At 40.0% G+C, this 24,814-nt stretch overlaps 1 protein-coding gene across 2 annotated transcripts in view; it reads left to right on the top strand.

The window, feature by feature from the left end:
* Positions 1-4,266: 4,266 nt before the first annotated feature.
* The window catches only part of Aftph (aftiphilin), a 68,710-nt gene continuing 48,162 nt past the window's right edge, over positions 4,267-24,814 (top strand). Inside the window, exon 1 of one of the 2 annotated variants that reach the window (XM_038328241.1) lies at positions 4,267-4,497. The gene's annotated coding sequence lies outside the window, so the exon portion shown is untranslated. The remainder of the gene's footprint in view (positions 4,498-24,814) is intronic. The other variant, XM_038328233.1, reaches the window with a different exon arrangement.

Genomic DNA, 24,814 nt, shown 5'->3' with positions numbered 1-24,814 from the left:
TTACAAAAGCAGTCTCCGTAGCAGAGAACTCGAAAGCAGAGTAGGATAGGAACTGGTGTATCCACCACCTACCGAGAACTCAATAGTAGCTGCAGTTTGGTGTGTTCATTTTATCTCTGTATATACACGGAGTCTCTTTCCCTGAGACATTTACAACTGAATTATAGATTCAACATTTCAAACACTTAAAATGTAGTATATCATTGCACAACTTCGGAGTTTTATTAGTATACCTAATAATTAACCATATGTTCCTAAGGCTATGGCTAATACCAGCACATATTCAGATTTCCTCGACTGTCTAACTACCTTCAATACCTGACTTAAGGGCCCCTGGGATTAGCAGTGTTAGTGGTCAGAATTAGTAGAGGCATTATCAGCAGCCTGAGGATGCTCTATGGCAAGATTTCTCAAAGTTGGCAAGACTGACATTCTGGATTATTCCTTGTTACAGAGACTGCCATGCATTGTGGGGTGTTCACAGATCCCTAACTTCTACCTACAAGCCTCCAGTTGCACTTCCACTTCAACTGTGATGATCAAAAGTTTCTTCAGACTTTGCTCAGTATCACCATTTAAGGACTGAGAGTGGAATTTTGTGTTAAAATGATCCCTAGTTGCAAACCACTTGTTTTGGGGGAAGATATGACAATAAGGTTTTCCACTATGGGACAGATTCTTGACGCTTGTTGGGATATTTTACATACGTTACAATGTTCATCTCCTCTGGATAACAAGTCTGTGAAGGAAAGACCCTTCTTTGAGTTTTGCAGTTGGGGAAAAGTTCTTAGTAAGGTTATATGCTGTTGCTAAGGTTCAAACCTGGCCTATTTCATCTCAAAGATAATTTTTTGTTCATAGTCCGAGCTGTTTCTTTCTGATAACGGGGGAGAAAACACTGGGATGCCAGCATCCCCAGCTTACATGTGAAAGTATGAGAGGCAGAATCAGCTCTGAGAGGGCAGAGGGTTGGTATAGTTAGAGTATCCAGAGATAACAAGGAACTTCACCGGAAGCCTTTTTGGGTCTCTGCTGTCAGTAAATACTTAGAGAAGGGATAGCCATGAGAGCAGCCTTGGATTTGAAGGAATGCAGATTAGATTCCAGACACTAAAGAAAACATGATAGGCCCATGAGATACAAGAATAGGAAGAATCTCTTTAATTACATTTTCCAGTTCATAAACACTGAGCTTTCTGTCTTCTAGGGTCTTCTATTTCTTTCTTTCTTCGGTGTTTTAAAGTTTCATTGCAAAGGTATTTGGTTTCCTTCGCTAAATTTAAGTATATTTTAGAGTGGTGACACATTCCTATAATCACAGCACTTGGGTGGTGGAGACGGAGGTAGGAGTTCAAGGTGCTCTTTGGTTAGCAAGTTGGAGACTAACCTGAGCTAGGTGAGACCATGGTTCAAAGTAAAAAGTAAGCCTGGCGGTGGTGGCACACGCCTTTAATACTCAGAAGGCAGAGGCAGAGGCAGAGGCAGGCAGATCTCTGTGAGTTGGAGGCCAGCCTGGTCTACAAAAGCTAGTTCTAGGACAGGCTCCAAAGCTACAGAGGAACCCTGTCTTGAAAAAACAAAACAAAAATAAATTAAAAAGTAAAACATCAGAAAATTGTAAATCAGTATGTGGTAACATTTCTTCAGGTTTTCAGGGTTTTTTTTCTGTTTTGTTTTGTGTGATGCAGGTTTCTCTACTTAAGGTATGATCCAAAGAATCTTGACCTTGAATGAGCTTTTAGAAATTTGAGTGACTGAGATGTTAAACAATAGTAATACAGCATAACACTTGGCTTAAAAGGGTATATAGGTATAAAATAATTATTTATATTATGCTTTTTTAAAAGTCTGAATAGAAGAAAAAAATTAGAAATACAATAATAGACTTTTTTCTTTTTTTGATGCCAAATATGGGACAATATAGTCACCATGTGTTTAAAAGGTAAGCAAAATTATTGTCTTCAAATGCAATGAATTTTTAGAATATTCTCAAAGACTTGCCATCTTAAAAACATTCAGCAGTAGCTAGGCAGTGGTGGCACACACCTTTAATCCCAGCCCTTGGGAAGCAGAGGCAGGTGAATCTCTGTGGGTTCAAGGTCAGCATGGTCTACAGAGTTCCAGGACAGCCAGGGCTAACACAAAGAAACCCGATCTCAACCACAACACACACACAGAGGGGGGGGGGAAGACGAAGGAGGAGAAGAGGAAGAAAAGAAGAAGAAGACGAAGCAGAAAAGAGGAGGAAGAAGAGGAGAGGAGAGGAGGAGGAGAGGAGGAGAGGAGACATGCGACGAAGACGGAGAAGGCGTGAGAGGCGGGAAGGCGGCTGGAGACTCAGAAGGAAGTAAGAGAAGACGAAGAACGAGAAGAAGAAGAAGAAGAAAGAGAAGAAGAAAGAAGAAGAAAGAAACATTCAACAGAATTTCTTTTTGTAATAGTGTCTAAGCATTAGAATGCTGTCTTGGGAATTACATGTAAGAGTATCCAAGAACTAATAGGCTTATTGTGCTCACAAGTCATTTGGACAAATAGCTACCTAACTTCCAGGGATTAAAAAAAAAGTATACAGAATTTGCCTCTTCACATACCTAGCAAAAATAATCATTTGGTTATCATATAATCTGTGAAATCAGGAAGAACTTTTCCCAAAAGTATGGTTTCCTTTTAAACTGTTGTAAACATTTTTGATTGGCTAAATTATTTGAAATTCATCATTCAAACCTTTCCTTTTGTTCTTATTCGGTATTGGTTTGGTAGAGCTATTAAGTGAAAACAAACATATGTTTGTCTGAAATCAATTAATTTCATTTTACATACAGTTGTGTGTGTGTGTGTGTGAGAGAGAGAGAGAGAGAGAGAGAGAGAGAGAGAGAGAGAGACTTTCATTCTCTGTCAATAAACACAGTGACACAATTTTTTTTCAAACTTGCACCCGAGCTACACCAGCAGGGGGCGAAATACAAAAGGAATAAATTTGACAAGCAATATAGATTTTTCTCACTTCAGTGACTGGGCAATAACAAAAAAATTCAGCATAATCACAAGGCACTTTACAATTCAAAGTGACTCAGTCTTTGTTATCTTGCAACGACTGAACTGTAAGGAGACAACTGCGGGTCTATTTTAGTTCTTCAAGTTAATTTGTCTAGCACATTGTAGAGGCAGGATGAACCATGATGAATTGCTATTGTCCTTATCTTTCCCGACGTGTATAATTCCTCCACTCAAAGGGCTGGACAGTTCTCTGCGATGACGGGTGTTTTCCGCCCTTGTTTCTTTGGGTTACTGCTGAGCTTTGCGGTTTTGAAACTATTTTAAATAATTCAACGTGGGCAGAAAGAGAACCCGGCAGGGCTCATGATTTGTAGGGTAGAGCCCAGGGTTCACCGTCTCAGACAGAAATAATAATCGTGCAGCCTTGTAGTCTTGAGTTTTACAGTGGCATGTGTTCTAACAGATTCATGGGAAAGGACGGGGAAAGGTTATAAAAAGAAAGATCAACTGCTCAGGACTAGTGGAAACAAATTCTCTTATGACCTCTATTATAGAGATTCGCTCAAACGTACAAGTTGATTTGAAAGATGTATGAAAAACGACTATCTTCTAACACCAACACAATTGTGGGCTGACTTTCGTAGAAGACGATTTGTTAGTTTGCCTGCTGACTTCTCGTCTTAAGTAGGACAATCACTTCTCATCTGTTAAATAACAGCTTCCTCTTTTGTTGGCTTACATTAAAAAAAAAAAAAAAAAAAAAAGAGGAAGGGAATAAAAAAGTCTTTTTTTTCCGGGCGCAAAGGACGAGCTGATGAATGTTGTCCAGCCGGTTTTTCAGTGGCGATCTGGTTCTGTTTCTACACGTCTGCAGTTTGATTCCAAGGCGAGACTTAACCCGCTCCTGGGCGTAACGGGAAAGTAACCGGGCTGAGAGAAGCTCGGGTGCGTCGCCGCGAGCGCCGCCTGAGGGGCGGGCGAGGAGGGAGGGCGTCCGCAGCCCACACTTCAGCGCCCCCAATGAGTACAGAAAAAGGCAGTCTGCCCGCACCCAAAATGGCGAACGTCGTTCCTCGCGACGGCGCCTGCGCAGGAGTCAGAATTCGGTGACACTAATTCCCCCGGAGTGTCCTCCCCCACCCCGGCACCCACCAGCGCCCGGCCCCGACCTAGCCACCTGCGCCCGGAAGTGACGTAGCAGCGGCAGCGGTTCCCCGCTGCATGATGGGAGAGTGTGTGGAGTGGGCGGGGGTCTCCGCGGAGGAGGAGGAGGCGGAGGCGGCGGCGGCGGAAGAGGGCGGAGGGTAGTGGGATGGGGGTCCCGCGGCAGCGCTGAAACTCCGGGTGGGCGTCCATGGCGCCGCTGCGCTGACAGGGCTGGGAGCAGCTCGCCTTCCGCCCTCGCCCGCTCAGCGTCCGAGCAACCGGTCCTTCCTCGGGGAGCCAGTTCCTCCCCGGGCCGCCGAGCCATGCCCATCGCGACCGTCCGGGACGAGCCAGGTGAGTGCCGCCGCCGCGCTCCCGGGGCTGCGGAGGAGCCGGCCGGCCCGGTGGTCCTGGCCTGGAGCACCTGCCGGCGTCGGCCCGGCTGCGGGCCTGCGAGCTCGGGCGCGGGCTCTGCTCCCCTCGGCGGCTGCGGAACGCCGCCGGCAGCGCCCGGAGCGGTGGCCCGGCGCTCGGCATCCCGGGCTCGGCCGAGGAAAGCCGGCCGTGCCCTCCCGGCCGCCGTGGCCCGCCCTGCCCCTTGGCGTCTACCTGGCCGAACTGCGCGCCGCCGGGGCTCCTTCCCGGCCGCGGTGGAGAAGTTTGGGGCTCCGCTCCGGCTTCCTCCTTCTCCCTCCTCCCCTCGTGACAGGTGTAAACACTGGCTGCCTCGCGGAGGCCCGAGGCCGGCGGCTGCGGGAGTGTGTCGCCTCGGAGGGTCTCAGAATGTCCCCAGCGGGCAGGGACAGCCCCAAGCTGTGTCCCTTGCGGAGAGGACCTTTTCGGCACTCCTCAGGAAATCGTCTGCGTCCTCTCCCTCATTGCGTTTGAAAGTTGAGCTATTATTCTTTAAGCGCCCGGCTTGGCAGGTGCTGCGGGGTGCAGGGGACAGAGGGCGAGCAGTGGTGGGGTCTTTTTCCCCTTTGGAAACCGAGACTAGTTGGACCTCCCACTGCCCCCCACCTTCTTGGTTTATTCAAGTTACAGCGTGATTTCCCTCTGAATCGGTTGCGTCTGAGGAAAGAACTGACTCATACATATAAATATTAACGGGAGGGGGGGCACGTCAAAAAAGCCATGGTTCTGTTTCGGAGTTCTCACTTTCAGTAAAACTTCTACCCATAAACTTTACGGCATAAATATCTTTTCTACGAGGCACGTCCTTTCAGGTGGGTTTTTGTTGGGGGGACGGTACTGTTGGAGACGAGGGCCCGGGAGCAGTTTAAATCTGATTTGATATTTAACTGTTGGTTTCGGTTAAACTATTAGAGAAATATATGCTAAACTCTAGGGGGAACTATGTTTCAACTCTAATTCGTTGATAGAATTACCTATGTTTCATAAGTTTCTAAATATTGGCATTTATAGTAATCATTTTAAGTTTCCAGGGGTGTGTTTATTAAAATAAAGTATCTATGGTAGCCTTATGCATGGAGATGTCTCACACGAATCAAAAGTTAGACCCAGCATCAAAATTTCAAGTCCAGCAAGTGGAACCTACTAGATTATTAGATCTAGTCACTCTTCTGTGTATGTATCAGGTTTATCCATTGATGTTTAGAGACATTTTTTTTTTTTTTTTTGGTTTTTCGAGACAGGGTTTCTCTGCATCTTTTAAACCACTAAAAACGCTCCGGAAAGATGTTAAGTAGTACTCAGATAATATGTAGGGCCCTTAGATAATACGTAGGGCCCTTGAGTTTGAATGTCACCTGATATTTTGACCTAGAGGCTGTAATGAAACTAATCTTATGTCAAGCAAAGATAAATCCACAATGGCATTGATAAATTTTGCAGAATCCAATTGCCTATGAAAATCTGATAATCTAGGTGATTCCATTATAGAACATAATTTTAAGTTCTATTCTGCTTATAATTAATAAAAAAGCTAGATGCAAAACGCAGTGAAATTTGAGTACTGATTTTTTCTGAACTCTGACAGGCTAAGAATTTATTAAATAGTATCTCATAGAGAAATTGACTGTCCAGTCTTCCCCTCAGGTCTCGTAATAGCGTCTCTTAACATATTTAGATACTTAAAAACCCTCAAGAATTACCTAAATTAAATGTTGATATTCCAATTTAATGTTACTAACAATTTGTTTTTGTTTTTTGAGGCAGGGTTTTATGTAGCTCAGGCTAGCCTCAAACTCCTAATCCTCCTGTCTCTGCCTATCAAAAGATTGGTGTATGCCATCACGCCCAGGCTCCAAAAATTTGTAAATTAAAAATAAAGGATTTCTCTCTCTAAGCACTTTCAGTTCCTTAGTAGTAGCCCAAAAGACTTTACAGCCAAAAGTTCAATTTTTTGTTGTTTTAATGCAACTTTGAAAATATTAAGCAACTATGGATTTTACATATGGCATTTTGGTGATTAATTATTTCTAGTTAGTATATGCATATGTGTGTGAAGACACAATCACAAGTCTGTGCAGCTTTGCATAGTAATTTCTAACAGTGATATGTTCTGCTTTCTGTGAGCTAGATCCTTGCTCTTTTCTCTTTGTTTTGTGTTACTGAGGCATGAACCCAGGGCCCCATGCATTTTAGGTGGGCACTGTTCCAGTGAGCCCCATCCCTAGCCCAGCAAGATACTTTAAGATATGTTTTTCTGAGTCAGTGAGATGGTTCAGTAGGTTAAAGGCACTTGCTGCCAAGCCTGGTGCAACCTGAGTTTCATCTCCAAGACCCATATATAAGGAACTGAGTCATGCAGATTGTCCTCTTCCACATATATGCCATGAAAGACTCATGCATGCACAGATGTGCACATAAATATATGTAATTTTAAAATACTATATTCTTTCCGAGAATTTAAGTAATTTTTATCCTCCCAACAACCTATAAGGTAGCATATAGAGTGCAATCCCTATTTTTCAGAGGAAACTGGGGCACAAAAATAGTAATTTTCTTAAGGCAAATCAGCTGGCAAGTGACAAGGCAAGATACAATAGAACATTATGTAGTTTTTAAAAATGTAAAACTATACCACTCTTTTCTGGGATTCATGAAGCATGTATCACAAGAATAAAAATGTGTGGGCTGGGGGTGTTCTGCTCAGTGGTAGAAAACTTGCTTAACTTGCACAGGATCCTGCGTTCAGTCCCAGCATTGCATGAAAAAGTGTAATGGTAAACACCAAGTAAGTATAAAAGTTAACCTCCACAGAACTAGAGAGTGCTAAAGGATTGGAAAGGTACCTGTGACTTTTCAAGTGGATCCTTACTCCCCCCCACCCCCATACTTGATTGGAGTAAGTTAAGTAAATTCTAACATAGTTGTGTTAACAGTTGTATAGTGGGTGTGAGATCATTTCTTTTCCTTGGGCTTTGTTTTATTGCTTGGGATGCTTTACAGTAAAAAAAAGTTTAAACATTTCAAAACAAAGTATCACTTTTTTCTTTAGCAGGGTTTCAGAAGGGAGTAGAGAAACAATGTTATTTTGTATTGGCTTTGTTTTAAAATGCAGGAGCTATTAGCTTGAATTAAAGCTTTTCCAGGTTTCTCTGCCTTAACTTCTTTTGCCTGGGCCCTCATCTAAAATTGCTGCCAAACATCTCAACAGCCCTATTTGACATACGTGGTTTATATTTCTAAGTGGACCCTAAATTTACGGACTCATTGGTCAGTAGGTTAGACCAATCCCTGGGAAAGAGAGGTCAGAAACTTGGGTGGGAAGAGTTCCTGAGAAGTGTAAAGAGAAAAACAGATGCAATAGTCCATCCTACTCTTGTTGACCACTGCTACTTCTCCCAAATAGCGAAGGTAAAGGCAAACCAAAGAGAAATTGCTAAGAAACTAAGTATCTGTATGTTCAGACCTTAATTTACAAGCACTCTAATAGTTATTACTACCCAGAGGAAAACAACATAGTAAATTAGGGCAAATTTCCCCCTTTTGGTTCTGTTTGTGTAGGTATAACATATTGCAGTTATTTCAGCTGAGAATCTGCTGAGGCTCTTCGGGTTATTCTTAAAGTAGTCATCAAATACCCGCTCTGTGTCAGGCCCTTTTGTAGGTCTTGGGAGACTGAAATGACAAACAGCAGTAAAACCCTGTCCTCACAGAGCTTTGATTTCTAGGGCGTGTGCGTACATTACACGTTTGTGTTTGGGACAGACACTGAGGTAGCAGACATAAAAGAGTTGGTTTGGGGGGTAAAGGAGCATTACTTTTTACTTTTAGTCATGGGCTAGATGGCGTTTATAGGGTATTGATGGGTCTTGCTGTTTAATGTATGGTGGGGTTGAAGACTTAAGACCTGCAGGAAGTAAAGATAACCATGGGGGAAGAATAGTAGATATAAATACATGCCCAGAATATTGAAAGGACAGCGGCAGGTACGACAGTGTTTCTAGAATAGCAGGCAGGAGAGCTAAACAGGAGGTCAGACCAGAGATAGAGGCCAGTTGAGCAGCGTTGGAAGCCCTTTGTAAACATCCTAGAGACTAGCTTTTTAGTGGGAAACAATTGCAAGGTTGCCAAGGGAAGATGTCAGTTAACATGTTTTGCTTTATTTTGTTTATGTTTTGTATGTAAGTTGTGTGCCTGGTGCCCGAGGAAGCCAGAAGAGGGTGTTGGATTCCTGCAAGTGCAGTTATGGATGGTAGTAAGCTATCATATGGGTGCTGGAAATTGAACCCAGGTCATCTTGTTGTAAGAGCAACAAGTGGTCTAAATCCCTGAGATTATTTTCCGCCCATTTATGTTTTTAAAGAATATGTTAGGGCTGAGAGTGCAATTCAGTGATAGGCACATGCACACACACACACATCTACCTTCAGAAAAAGAATGCATGGACTTATTGTACAGGAAGTAAACCATAGGAATGCGAAAACAGAAGCAGAAGCACTCATTGAGGAACTGGGCACAGTGATGCAGCTCAGACAGTGTCCAGAACTGGTAGTGTAGAGATAATGAGAGTGGCCAGTGTTTGAGTTAAAACCTAGAGTCCTCCCATTGCTAAATTCAGAGAATTTATAGTGGCAGTCACCTTCCAAAAACTCAAGTCCATACAACCAGTGTCCTAGCCTATTCTGACACTTCATCTTTCCTACTTTCTAATCAAATTCTATTACATGTTTTACTGTGCCCAGACAGTGGCTCCATGTATCATCCTTAGTGTCAGCCATTTTCTCTGTAAAATCCTTCAGAAACTTTCTTACCTGGGCATTGGCTGTACACCTCAGCACTCAGGAGGCCAGCCTGGTCTACATACAGAGTCCCAGGCCAGCCAACACTACATGGGAAGACCCTGTCTCAAAGAAAAGAAAGAGAGAAGAAAATTCTTTTTACCCCCTACAGCATTTAATCATTTTCACTATTCCTCCTCTTCCCAATCAAGTTAGATTGCTGTTAGCCACACTTTACCTCCTTTAATACACACCCACACAGAGTTGTAAACTCTTCTCATACTAATCCCCCTTATTAGCCTTAAGTTTCATTATGGTTATTACTACCTTTACTCTGTTCTAGCAGTTTTGTGATAGTAGATACTCGGTAGTTGGTTATGTTTTTTATGCTTAAAGCATACAAGAATAAAAAGGGGCCACATTTAATAAAACAAAAAACTGACCTGTTACAGTTTTGATTTGGTTTGGATTTTTAAAGGGGAGTCTTATTATGAACCCTGACTGGCTTGGTCCCTAATGTGTAATCCATTGTGGCCTCAGACTTGCAGCAGTCCTTCTTCCTCTCCTTACTGAGTAAAAGATTTACAGGCGTGTGTCACCACACTCCCGGTCTCCTGTTAGGAACTTGTCTCTGTCAATTCTAGAGTTTTGGAAGTTGCTTATAGTGCACTTCCTGTTTTCTTAGGTAATATTATATCCTTCTGGAGTCTTTGATGAAGTTGAAGAATAGAAAGTTAGAGTTTTCCTTAGTTATTTTAAAAGATAAAGTAGATATAAATTTTGTAACTGTAATTCTGGCTTGATAACTTTTGTTATAGGTAATTCTATTTTAAAGTTAAATTCTTCATTTTTATTTAAACAGAAAAGGGGAGGTGATGTGGGATTCCTCTCTGTATGCTGTGAATACCATTGGTTAATAAAGGAACTGCTTTGGGCTTATAGCAGAGCTATAGGAGAATAGAGCTAGGTGGGGAAAACTAAACTGAATGCTGGGAGAAAGGAGGCAGAGTCAGAGAGAAGCTATGGACCACCAGAGACAGATATGCTGAAACTTTCCTGGTAGGACATGACCTCGTGGTGATTCACAGACTAATGGAGATGGGTTAAATTAAGATGTAAGAGTTAGCAAATAAGAAACTAGAGTTTAGGCCAAGCAGTGATTTAAATAATATAGTTTCTGTGTGATTATTTCAGGGCTGAGCAGCCAGGGAACCAAAAAGCGGCCTCCTCCAACAGTAACTAACATATATTCTCCCAAGCATTTATATATATATTTATATGTATATGTATGATTTTCACAAAAAGAAAAAAACTATTATATTTATTTATTGTTGTAGGGGAGGGTAGGTATGCATGCCATCATGTTTGTTCAGAGATTAGAGGATAACTTTGTGGATAACTGAGTTCTCTTTTTCCACCTGTACGTGGGTTCAAGGGATCAAACGCAGGACACCAGGCTTGCTCAGCAGCTCCTTTACCCACTAAGCTATCTTCCTGGCCTAACAGAATGTAATTTGGTACATACAGGTTAGAGTGTTTGCTTTGCCAAGTCACCTAAACCAATATTTAAGACATAATCAGCCTCTTCCCTAGTTCATCCAAAAATAATTTGGATGATTTGTTGAAATCATTATTAACTTCATGTTATATTTTTCTGGTTCTTAAAATTATGAAATTATAGAAAACTATGGAAAAGTAGGGGGAAACTGGTATACTTCCTATGGCAGGAGTTCATCTGTTTAATGCCTGACACCAAAGTAAGACTCAATGTGATTAGAAGGAGTACTGTAAGGGAAGTGTGTGTGTGGGGGGGGGGGGAGCAAAGGGCAGCATTAGTATCTTCCTCGGTGTTTTATTTATATTTATATATACAATATGTATATTATATATAGTATATGTATGTACACATGCACGCACATATATACACATATATACAATACACATACCTATGTGCATATATTATATATAGTATATGTATGTATACATACACATGCACATATACATATATACACATATATACAATATGTGTATTTGTAGCAAGGATGACTGAACTTTTTTTAATCCTTCTGCCTCCGTCTTGAGTGCTAGGATTACAAGTGTGTGCTACTGTGCTTGGCATACGTAGTGCTAGAGATCAAACCCAGGGCCTCACATGTGCTGAGCAAGCACTCTACCAAATAAACTGTGCTTGAGCCTCGTTATTGCTAGCAGGTTATGAACATCTCTCCATGTTACTAGCAATCTGTAAAATATGATTTTTTAGTGACTGTGTAAAATACCATCAAGTGAGTTTCAAAGTATTTTGGTATTTTTGTACAATTGGATGTCCTGGCTTTGTTGTTGTTGTTTGTTGTTCCTTTCTTCATGTTGAAGTTGTTAATTTGACACATGCTAGAGTTATTTAGGAAAATGCCTCCATCGGATTGCCTGTGGTAGCAAGCCTGATGGACATCTTGTTTAGTGGTTAATGCGGGGGGGGGGGGGGCAGTTAACTGTGATCTCACCCCTGGGCAGGTGGCCCTGGGTTGTATAAAATGGGCTGAGCAAACCTTGATCAATAAGTAGCATTCTTTCATGGCCTCTGCGTCAGTTACTGCCCTGAGCTCCTGCCCTGATTCCCTCAGTGCTGGACTGTAATCCTGAACGTGAACTTAGAAACCTTTCTTCCCCCAAGTTGTTTTGGTCATGGTGTTTATCACAATTGAAACCTCACTGGGGCATTGGATTTTTCGGTTTTTTATGTTATGAAAGACCATCTAGGTGAACAACTCTGTAGAGAACTACTGTCTTGTTTTCCATTAGATCAAGTCTTAGAAACAGTTAATTGTCATTGCCTCTTCCCAAGCCTATTGCTTCCAAAAGGTTAGACCAGTTCTACTTTTCAAAGTGTTTACCTGAGCTGGGTGAAGTGGCACAAGCCTAGGAAATAGAGGAAGAAGGATCAGGTTTAAGATCATCCTTGGCATCAGGTTGAGTCTTTGGCATCATAGCCTAATCTACATGAGACCTAAAAATAAGTAATTCGCCTGATTTTTTTAAAGGCACTTTTGCAATATAGAAGAATTTTTGCATAATTAAAAAAACTTTGAAGGAGATCTAGCAACTCACAAATAGAAATTTGGTCAGTGCTACTGAGATAACACAGTGGGTAAGGGCACTTGGCTGGCAATGGCAAGCCGTATAGTCTAAGTTTGATCCTAGGACCCACATAGTGGAAAGAGAAAACAGCTCCTGAAAATTGTCCTCTGCTTCAACATGTGCACTATAGCATGCATGAACACACATACATTAGATAGATAAATAAGTAAATTTAAAATAAAAATATTCTCTCCATTTGTAATGCTAGAATCAGTAATTGGAATTGGAGAAATTGGAAACAAAGGAAAGAAAACACATACTTTTTATACTTTGGATTAGGAGCAATTTCTGGTTTGTAAAATGAGTCTAGGGGGTCATGACCAACTTTTTTTTTGTTTTTGTTTTTTTTTTGTTTTTCGAGACAGGGTTTCCCTGTAGTTTCTAGGGCCTGTCCTGGAGCTAGCTCTTGTAGACCAGGCTGGCCTCGAACTCAGAGATCCGCCTGCCTCTGCCTCCCGAGTGCTGGGATTAAAGGCGTGCGCCACCACTGCCTGGCTCATGACCAACTTTTAAATAAGTATGGCAGTGCCTATAATACTAGCACTTGGGAGGTGCAGGGAGGAGGAATAGGAGTTTCAGGCTAGCTATGCTGGGCTACATGAGACCCTGACTCAGAAAAAACAAAACTGGAAAGAAGGAACAAATGAACTAGAACTAAACAAGTCAGTGTATGCAGAGAGTATATTCTGTTTTGGTGAAATTTTTGTTTCAGGAGTGAGCCCCTTAATTGGTTATTCAATACAAGGTGGTCAGCCCTGAAATCATATACACACAAACAACAAAAATGGACTCATCATATTGTATTTATATATTTTTGCATTTCTTTCTGTAAATGAAACTGATATTCAAAGAAGAACCATTTATTGAAGGAGATATTGGAGGGGTTGGAGGGAGAAAGGGGCAAAAGGATATAAATTAATTATAAGTCTATTTTTAAAAATTTTTCTAAGATATCAAAATAAGACGTTCTCTAGAAAATGATGTGAAAAATCTTGCTTATATGGCAGACTAATTTTCCATTCATTTCTAACCATAGGTATTTGGTAAGTTACAAATAACTTTTCCCCTTTAGCCTTTAATCTTTCTCCCTTTTCTTTCTCTATTTCAGGCAAAAGCAAAACTTTTAAACAAAAACATTGAAAGATTAACCAGTTCGAAATGTTTGCTATAGAATTCTTTCCCTAGTTTCCGTGGAGTTCTTGGTACAGGGAGTCTGCCTTGGTGTTCTCCATGCAGATACCCTGATAAGCACTATTGACAAAGCTCTTTTGATAATCTTCCCCCAGGAATGTCATTGTGGTAGTGTTTTGATCTGTGGATTGTGCATATATAGTTTACTTGTGGTTTATTGTGTAGTATGTATGTATGTATAGTTTATTGTTTATAGTTAGTTTGTGCCTAGTTTATTTCCTGTTTCCTTCTGTTACTATAAGTGCTGTTGCATCAATGAAGGGCAAGAGAACAATTTAAAGTCAAGCTAATATTACCTGGAAAAGAATTGGTCAGGTAAATCTGCTCTTATTTAGGTCATATTTTAAGACCATATTTGTGAGTTTTAGATTATCTAGGATCTTGTCTACTTTCTTTCCTGTTAGCCCAGCTAAGTGAATTCCAACTTCACCCAGCTATAGTTTTATAACTCTTGTAGCTGCCGCTTTTCTATGTGGTGGCTCTTACAGGCATTTACTGTGGTGTGGCGAGCAGATTGTAAGAAGAGCAACTGCCAAGGGCCTGGCAGTTTTCTTTTAGTTACATACTATAGTGGTGCCTTTATTCTTGAAAGTCACAAAGTAGTTTGTGATGGGGAGGCAGATGTTAGGGTTTTGTTTGTTTGTTGTTCTCACAGTATTCTAGTCTTGTGAAGTTTAGTGTGTCTGTCTTGACTAGAATGTGAATTTAAAACATGCAGCAAGAAATTTTTTTCAAAGTATGTCAACCATTCCTGTTAGCTGGTTGCCAGGTTGACTGTAGAAGATTTTTTTCATGAAGTACTAAAGAAAATTGCTAGAAACAGAAAAAACAAGAATATTAGTTGACTTATCCAGTGCAGCATCATGCTTTGGTGACACTGGCTGATACCTCTGTGCATGCTGAGTAATTGCTTCAATTCAAAGCAGTCCTCTTGTTAGGAGTTGTGTTGAATGAAATCACAAGTCATTTTTGTCCTTTAGCAGTTTTTCCGTATAGCTAGCACATAAAGTACCACCTCTGACAAGATGCTTGTCTCTCCAGACAGGTTGTAGCACAACGGCTTCCTCTCACATTCATCTCATCTCAGACAGCATTCATCAAAATACACTTGCCCCAATTAACCACGTATGTTTTCTAACTTACTCGGTGGAGCATTGACAGGCCAGAGGCAAGGTACTGAAATCTTCTTCCTGTGGGAGATGTGCTGTATTCAGCAGCAGTCAGTAGAGTAAATACCCAGTAAGAACAACATGTATTCATTTCCTATTTTGAGCCAGGCCCTGAGGCTGCAGAAAGAACAACAGCATGTCGTCTTGAGCTTGAGTAAAGTAGCTAGGAGCAGACTCCGTGGTTTGGTAGGGCTGAAGCCAGCGATTGCTGTGTTGAGGACTTGACTGGAAAGTGTAGAAGTAGAGACAGCCCCTGTCGAGAGGCTCTGTAGCAAGGGATTCAGAAAGGTTCAGGGGCAGGGCTTTGTTTTGTTCCTATTTGTTTTCAGAATGGAAGAAGCTTGAATGTTTGTAAGCTGAATAGAAAGCATCAGAAATGATAAAGAAATGAATTCAGAGTCCCTGATCACAACTGGGAAGGAAAGGCAGAAGGTTCCAGGATTGTTTGTACACAGGATTGTGGAGGAGGCGTGGAATTGTGCTAACTCTCTACCTTTGAAATGTATTGTTCTTGTAAAGATTCTGGGAAGATGAAGGCAAAGAATTAAGAGTTTCAAAGTGAACTGGTTTGCAGAAAATAGTAAATTCTCAAATATGGTCAGTTAATATGACAATTTAAATGTAAAACAATTCATACTATTTCTATTTACCTTAATTATTATTTGAAACCCATCCAAATACAAAGAAAACACATTATTGTGGTGTACATGTATTTAGATGTTCAGTTAAAGAATTTTTTTTTCCCAGTGCTTGAGATTGAACCTAGGGCCTTGTACTCTGCCACACATTATCTCTAGCCCATGAAAATGTTTTTGGGGATCTTTGAAAACCAGATCATATAAAATGATAATGCTTAACTGCTATCTAATAAGGTAATTAGCACCTCAGCAAATATATGTAGCTGTTCTCATGTTATAATTGACGTTGTATAATAATATTTATACTTTTATGTGTTGTTTTAATTGATATTAAAAGCAGGATTATCAAAACTTCATCACTTTGAGCAGTCTGGCCTTTTAAGGCTGATAGAATAAAGATGTTTTGTGCTTGCTTTCCCTTGTCTCATACATTGAATAATATGTACATTAATTTTGAAACTGATTTGCTTCTTGGCATTTTTGTTGGCTATCCTTTGAGTTTCTGAAATCATCTTTCTCTTTCTGAATTAATGTAAATGTTTCAGGGAACTTTTTCTGAACAATTCAGATACCTTTTAAGGGGAATTCTTTTATAGTCTCTCAGTCATTTCTGAAATATTTTAAGTCTCATCAAATATTTGATTGGTTAACTCAGTTACTGATGAGATTAATATTTAAGCTTTAAGCTTTTATTTCTTCATATGTAAAATTATACTTTCCCTCCCAATAACACAAGGACTAAATGATGCTATATGCCCTTGACCTCAGCTTCTCTAGAGGCTCTGGTGGGAGACTGTCAGTTTGAAGTCAGCCTTGGAACATATATGAGACCTCTATCTCCAAAAGAAAAAAAAAAGATTAAAGGAGATAGTTTATGAATTCTTCCCACATAATGCTGGAACATAGTAGACCTTAAATGCTGACTTGACACCTAAGATGGGCATGGTGACTGTGTGTCTGTAATTTCAGGGTTAGGGAAGCTGATGGAAAAATAGTGCTTCAAGTTTGAAGCCAGCCTGAGCAAGACCCAAACTAGAAACATACACATCCATGAAGACACACGCACATGTACACACACGCAAGCAGGGATGAAAACACATGGAAGTAGTAATAGTTAATACATCTTTTAAATAGTACTGCATAGTATTTTGTAGTTGGTGACATATTGACATTCCTGATGTCTTGAATTCTTGGTTTTAAGTTAGTAGGTTAATTATGAGATCTTTAAAAACACTCAGTTTGGGAGCTTAGAGAGATGACTTAGTGGGTAAAATGCTTCGTACAAGCTTGGGTGCCTGCATTTGAATTCCTAGAACCCACATAAATGCCAGACTCAGTAGCATGAATCTATAACCCTAGTACCGAAACAGAAGAATCCCTAGAAGTTTACAGGCACACACAGTGGAAAAACAACAAAGACACACATGCACACATGCACACATGCTCACATGCATACTCTGACATCCAAACATAAGTGACACAGAGGTCTTTGGTTATTGTTGTTGTGTTTTTCAAGACAGGGTCTCACTATGTATCTCTGGGCTACCATGGAACTTACTCTGTAGACCAGGCTAAACTCCATTTCTGCCTCCCAAGTGCTAAGAATAAAGGCACTCAGTGCCTCCATAATAACTTAGTTTGGGGACTGTGAAAGTTTGCTTGAATAGCATTAAAATTTGTAGCCTGTGTTGAAGAGAGTATATATAATTGTGCTTTCAAAAAACAAAACAAAAACTCTCTTAATTCTTCTCTGAAAGTGTGTACTTTTAGGTGCCCTCTCTTGTTTTGCTAGGCTATGTTAACTGCCATTAACAAACCATCCAAAAGTTGTGTGTGTGTGTGTGTGTGTGTGTGTGTGTGTGTGGCCAAAGGGCAGCATTAGTATCTTCCTCAGTGTTTATATTTATATATACAATATGTATAGTATATATAGTATATGTATGTATACATACACATGCACGTATACATATATACACATATATACAATATACATACCTATGTGCATATATACAGTTTTTATTTAAAAATATAAAATATCTTCATACATATGTGTGTGTGTGTGTGTTGTTGTTGTTGTTTGTTTTAGGGCAGACTCTCCCACTGCACCCAGAGCTCATTGAGTTGGCTAGACTGGCTGGCCAGCAAGCCTCTCCTTTGCCTCTACCTTGTCCTGGCTGGGATTAGAGTCATTTTGACCTGGCTCCAAACACAGTTCCTCATGCTTGTGCAGCACCTTACTCCTGTCTCCTCTTCACGGGCCATTTTTCTTCCAAAAGAAAGTTGTTAACATTTGGTTTTTCCGTTTTTTTTTTTTTTGTTTGAATCAAATTGAATGTTTTTTCCCTTTTGTTTACTTTTTGTAATTTTTTAAATTTTTTTAGAGGCAAGGTCTCATGTAACCCAGAATGACCTCAAACCTGAGACCTTTAGAGCTATATATGCAGTTGCTCTAGTATGTTTTGAAAAGTCAGTCTGTTTTCTTCTTACCACATTGGAATGGCAGTTTTGTGTTCTCATATGACCATCTGGCTTTAAATCAAGCCTTTCCATCTAGTAGTTTAATCATTCTCCTTGACAAACTATTTTTAAAAAGACAAGTGGTTGAAGGTCATTGTGTCCCCTTTCTTTTTTCTCTCCTTTGCTTTCCTAAGCTCATTTTGCCTCTTGATTTTAAAGATCTCAACCTACAGGCTTAGTATCTCCTCTTTTCCATGCCCATTTCAGACTTGAAGCCAGAAGACTCTTAAGCAAGTGCAGATTTTCCTGGTGAATGATTAATACCAAGATATCTTCCACAGTATGCTCTGCTGCCCTAGCTGCCAGTCTGCAGGTTCCCCAGGTGTGGCTAACTAACTACAGCTGGGACTTAAGGACCATTCCTCTGACTCCTTTACATCACACCTTCCTTACCAAATTCCCAAGCCCCAAACCCTTTGATCTTTCTGGTTTATAGTTCATAAGGTATACTTTGCCTTGTTTTCTTTTTAACATAACAAAGGAACAATTTAATTTTGTCTGGTAGGTGGGAATGTCTTCACAGAGATACTGACATATAATACCAGATAAAAGGTTTTCCTTAGCCAGGCAGTGGTAGCACACCCTTTAATCCCAGCACTCAGGAGGTAGAGGCAGGAGGCTCTCTGTGAGTTTGAGCCCAACCTGATCTACAGAGCTAGTTCCAGGACAGGCTCCAAAGCTTTTCCTGTCTCAAAAAGCAAAAACAAAAAAAGATTTTCCTTAAGTCTTTTTTATTTTTTTATTGATTATTTGGGGACTTTACATCATGCTCCCCTTTGTGCTCACCTCCCAGTCTTCCAATGTCCACTCCCCTCCCCTTCCCTGTGACTCTTCCTCCAAGAGGAAATTCCCTTTTGTGTTTGTCCATATATTCACTGGAGCATGATCAAATTCCTAGTTTTGCCTTGCATTTTCAATTACTGTTCCTTACCTCCGTTGACCTAGCTTCATGAGTATGTGATTTGCCATGAAAAACTTTTTCTAAATACAGAAGTCCTGCTGAGACCCCCCTCCCCCCCCGACTACTGTTGGCATACTTTGTTTGCTACTGTAATGAGACTCTTGTGTCAACTATTTGTATTTACTGTGGTCTCACTGTTCTCTAACTGCCAAGACAATACCCCGTGTGTTCACTTTCTTCTAAAATGTCTTGAAACAAACAGGAATGAAAATAGCAAGTGGAATGCCTCCCCTCTCCCCACTTACTTGCTCAAGTAATATACAGAAATTAGCTAGCTGGTTAGAAAATTTTATGGTGCTGAGTAAGCCATCTGTTAGGAAGGGTGAAGAAACGGTGTTGTATGCCAGGTACAGCATTGAAGTAGTTCATTTATCTTTCCATCATTACTAAGCAGAAGCAGATATTTAAAAACCCATATTTTTTCAGTATTTAAAAGCAATGGATTATTTAAATCTAATATAATTTTTTAATTCATTGTACCATTGCTATTTTAACATAAAACTTAAGTAGAATTGATCTGAACACACATAAAAAACTGGGACTGTCCAGAAAACCTAAATAACAATGAGGACACTAAGAGAGACATACATGGACCTAATCTACATGGGAAGTAGAAAAAGACAAGATCTCCTGAGTAAATTGGGAGCATGGGGACCATGGGAGAAGGCTGAAGGGGAGGGGAGAGATAGGAAGGGGAGCAGAGAAAAATGTAGAGCTCAATAAAATCAGTTTTAAAAAAAAACTGGGAATGTATGAACCTTGGTACCCTGGCTGGTTGGCTGAAACTTAGAAGTAGTCATGATCTTTCTGAAAGTTTCTGAAGGGCAAATGAGCCAGAGCCCAGTCCTGCTGGGGAGGAAATAGAGCAATGCTTGTTCTTTCAACAGCTGACTCTGGGTTGAGAGGTATAGACATGCCTGTAGTCTGGAAGGCCAGTCAAGTTTATAACACATAAGAATAGAATACCTTGCCAAGATGTGACAAGAAGAAAAACTACTATTTCCTGTGTTGTTGCCTTGGTTACAAATGCCCTGGTCTCATTTTGTGTTTATGTTGACAACTGATTTTGAAATAGGTCTGAACCAATTAATGATTCAATTTTCTAATAGTGAAAGATTCTGTAAAAAACATTAGTCTATTAGCTACAATCAGTTTCAGCTAGAAACACCATACGTTGCTCTTTAAATATTAGATATTGCTGGGCATGGTGCCTGATGTCTGTATTCCCAGCGTGCAGAAGAAGACTTACGGAGAATATATGAACCTTCTTCTAGGTAGGAGAATTGAGGCCAGTCTGAGCTACATAGCAGGGAGTCCTACTGAAAAAAAGAAAAAAAAAAAAAGGTCCAGCATAGGAAAGTAAAATGGTATATTCACTTGAAATACCTTTGGTAGCTTCTTTTAAAAACCTAAATATATACTTACCATAGGTTCTAACATCACACTCTTGGCATCTTACATTTCTTCTCCTCCTCCTCCTCCTCTTCTTCTAAAAGCACCCATATATGGATGTTCTTAACATTATTATTATAATTTTGTTTAACTATCCAAATGTTCTTCAGCAGGTTGGTGGCTGCACAAAAGTACATCTGCACAGTGAAATACTACTGACTTGTGGACAGATATGAACCAGGGTGAATGTCAAAGGTATTATATGGAGTAAAAAAAGAAGTCAACTCTAATGGGCTTGCCTACTGTGTGATGCTATTTACCTAACACTCCGAAGCTGGACCTGATTGTACAGCCTGAAATACCAGCTGTTCTTGAAGCTGAGAGAAGATGCTCTGAGCTCAACACTTCTCTAGGCAACAGGGCAAATTCAAGCCCAGCCTTGACAACTTATTGAGACCTTGTCTCAAAGTAAAAAGTGAAAGCTGAATAAGGTCTGCTATAACGTTAAAATATGCTAACCGGTTTCTGGTTGGTTACTCTATTACAGCTGTACAGTTGTCAGCATTACTGAGAGCTAGCTTAAAGAGTACATAGGACTCTATATAACCTTTTTTATGTTTTCTTTTTTTATTGAGCTCTACATTTTTCTCTGCTCCCCTCCCTGCCTCTCCCCTCCCCCCAACTGTCCCCCAAGGTCCATATGCTCCCAATTTACTCAGGAGATCTTGTCTTTTTCTACTTCCCATGTAGATTAGATCTATGTAAGTCTCTCTTAGTGTCCTCATTGTTGTCTAAGATCTCTGGGATTGTGGTTTGTAAGCTGGTTTTCTTTGCTTTATGTTTAAAAAACACCTATGAGTGAGTACATGTGATAATTGTCTTTCTGGGTCTGGATTACCCCACTCAAAATAATGTTTTCTAGCTCCATCCATTTTCCTGCAAAATTCAAGCTGTCATTATTTTTTTTCCACTGTGTAGTACTCCATTGTGTAAATGTACCACATTTTCCTTATCCATTCTTCAGTCAAGGGGCATTTAGGTTGTTTCCAGGTTCTGGCTATGACGAACAATGCTGCTATGAACATAGTTGAACACATGTCCTTGTTGCATGATTGAGCAACCTTTGGGTATATACCCAAAAGTGGTATAACTGTGTCTTGAGGAAGCTTGTTTCCTAATTTTCTGAAAAATTGCTACACTGACATCCAAAGGGGCTGTACCAGCTTGCATTCCCACGAGCAATGCAGAAGTGTTCCCTTTACCCCACAACCTCTCCAGCATAAGTTGTCATCAGTGTTTTGATCTTGGCCATTCTTTTTTTTTTTTTTTTTTTTGGTTTTTTTTTTCGAGACAGGGTTTCTCTGCAGCTTTTTTAGAGCCTGTCCTGGAACTAGCTCTTGTAGACCAGGCTGGCCTCGAACTCACAGAGATCCGCCTGCCTCTGCCTCCCGAGTGCTGGGATTAAAGGCGTGCGCCACCACCGCCCGGCGATCTTGGCCATTCTTATTGAGAGCTGAAATCAACAAAATAGAAACAAAGAAAACAATACAACAAATCAATGAGACAAAGAGTTATTATTTTTTTAAAAAAATCAACAAAATAGACAAACCTTATGCAACTTTTTAAAGTTTGTTATTTCGAATAAAGACTTTTAAAAAGGAAGTATATTGTACATTCATATTTAAGGAAGCATTATTCACAATAACCAAAAAACATGGTCAACCCAACAACTGACTGACAAATTATGACATGTATCTATAGTGGAGGATTATTTAGCTGCAGAAATGAATGAACCCTGAGACAAGCTCTAGGAGATGGACTCTAGAGACTTTATGTTATGTAAAATAAGCATGAGGGACTACTGTTTAGTGAGTACAATGGCATTTTGGAAAGTGGAGGACCAGGTTTATTTACTTATACGTGTGTGTGTGTGTGTGTGTGTGTGTGTGTGTGTGTGTGTGGTGTGTGTGTGAGAGAGAGAGGTATAGTTTCTATGAGTAATGCATTTATTTAAATACACCCATTTTTATTTTTTAACATATGAATGTTTTGCCTTTGTATGTGTATGATGTGTGTGCCTGTTGCCTGAGAAAGTCAGAAGATAAGGTGTCAGATCTGCTGGAACTGGAGCTATAGGTGGTTGTAAACCACTATGAGGGTGCTGGGAATCGAACCTAGGTCCTCTGCAAGGGCATCCAGTGCTCTTAACTGTTGAGCCACATCTCCAGCCCCTTAATTTATTTTTTAAAAAGATTTATTTGTAGCCAGGCAGTGGTGGTGCACACCTTTAATCCCAACTCTTGGGAGACAGAGGCAGGCGGATCTCTGTGAGTTCAAGACCAGCCTGGTCTACAGAGAGTTCCAGGACAGGCTCCAAAGCTACACAGAAAAACCCTGTCTCAAAAAAAAAAGTTTATTTGTATTTTATGTGCCTATGTGTTTATTAGTATATGTTTATAGGTGCCTGCGGAGGCTGAAGAGGATGTCAAATCCCCTGAAGCTAACAAGTGGTTGTAATCTACCCAACATAGGTGCTGGAAATTGAACTAGCCAGAGTTCTTAAATGCTGAGACATCTCTTTCAATATTTATTATTTATTAATTTTATTTACTTTCATTTTGAGAGCTGGGGAAATGGCTCAGTGTATTAGACCTGATCTATATTGAATTCCTAGCACCTACAAAGCCAAGCGTGACTATGTGTGCTTATAACCCCAGTATTGGGGTACGGAGACAGGCAGATCCCAGGAGTTTGCTTGCTGGCTAACCAGCCTTGCTAAGGTCAGCTTCCAGTTCAGTGAAAAACACTGTCTAAGGTAATAAGGTAGCAAGCAAAGGAGGAAGAAGCCACATGTGTAAGCAGGCATAAGAACATGTGACACTAGGCAAGAAAACGGGACTTGTGTATCTTTCATAATTTCTTTCTTTGAAAACAGAAGACCAGGCAGTGGTAGCACACACCTTTAAATCTAGCACTCAGGAGGTAAAGACAACTGCATCTCTTAAGTTTGGGGCTAGCCTGGTCTATAGAGCAAGTTCCAGAAGAGCCAAAGCTACACAAAAAGAACAAACAAACCAAAAACCCAACAAAACAGAATGCCTCAGCTACTGTATTTATTTCCTCCTTTATGATGATTTTATAATGAAAATAATTCATAAATAAAGATCCACGATGGATCTTTTTTTTTTGGACTTGTACACTTTTATCATGTAAGGCTTAACGGCTGACCAATCCTTGACCTCTAAGTCACTTTCAGTCTTTTAATTGGAAAATTAAGGCCATTTATATTCACAATTATTGCTGAAAGATGTATGTTACTAGCTCCTGTCACTTTTATTTTGGGGGGGGGGGTTACTTTGACTAATCTACACCCATTTCTTTTTCTCTAAGTTCATATTAAAGGTTTGATGCTTTATTGGATCAGTCATGTTGATTTTTTTCCTAATTCTCATTGGCTTATTTTACTATTCTGGTGAATCTTACTATTTCTTTCATGTTTGTATTTATCCTCCTCCTCTTTGTATATAGTTTAGAGATTATGAATTTGGTTTAGGATTATCTTGGGAGGTCTTTATCTCACCTTTGATTCTGAAGGATAACCTTGCTGTATACAGTAATCTTAGTTAATAGTCATTTTCTTCAGGACTTGAAATATAGCATTCTACACCTTCTAATCTTTAGATTCCTGCTGATAATTTTTCTGGTATTCTGATGGACCTCCTTTATAAGTAACAGCACTTTACTTTTGTAGCTTTTCATATTCTTCCCTTGTAATGGACTTTTGGAAGTTTTAACTATGACATGATGTGGAGAGGTTTTCCTCTGAGCATGTCTGTAAGCTTTAGGAAATCTGCTAGTGTTTTCTTGAATAAGTTTTCTGTGCTTTTTGCTTTCATTTCTGTTCATTTGTCTACACCAATTCATAATTTTGGTCCCTTACTTTTCCTAGATCTTGTATTTTCTATAGATCATTCCTTCCTATGTCTGAATGTGGTAATTTGTCAACATTGTCCTTAAGCCCTGATGTGTTTGCTCCAGTTCCTTGTGAGACTTTCAGCTGAGTTACTTTTTTGATATGTTGAGATTTTCATTTCTAAGACTCTATTGGCTTCTTTTTCAGTCTTTTATTGACATGTTCTTTCAGATCCTCTATGACAATAATTCATAATAATAATTAGTGTTTTATATACTTTATTCTAAAACAGAACCTGTCAGGGTTATTCTGGTCCTTTGTGTGAAAACCAGGCTGGCCTCAAACTCACAGAGATCCACCTGCCTCTACCTCCCGAGTGCTGTGATTAAAGGCATGTGCCATCATAGCCTGGCTTATTTTATTACTTTTAATTATTCCTTAATTTATTGAACTCTTTTATTCTCTTTGAGTTCACTGATCATTTTTTAAATTAATCTTTTTAGTTATTTTCCCATAATTACATTTATTTTGGACTGGAGAGGTGGCTCAAAGGTTAAGAGCAC

The sequence above is a fragment of the Arvicola amphibius genome, chromosome 1, assembly GCF_903992535.2.
Source record: "Arvicola amphibius chromosome 1, mArvAmp1.2, whole genome shotgun sequence".
Taxonomy (NCBI): Eukaryota; Metazoa; Chordata; class Mammalia; order Rodentia; family Cricetidae; genus Arvicola; species Arvicola amphibius.
Note: the sequence above shows the minus strand (reverse complement) of the source record. Positions and strands in the feature narration are given on the sequence as shown.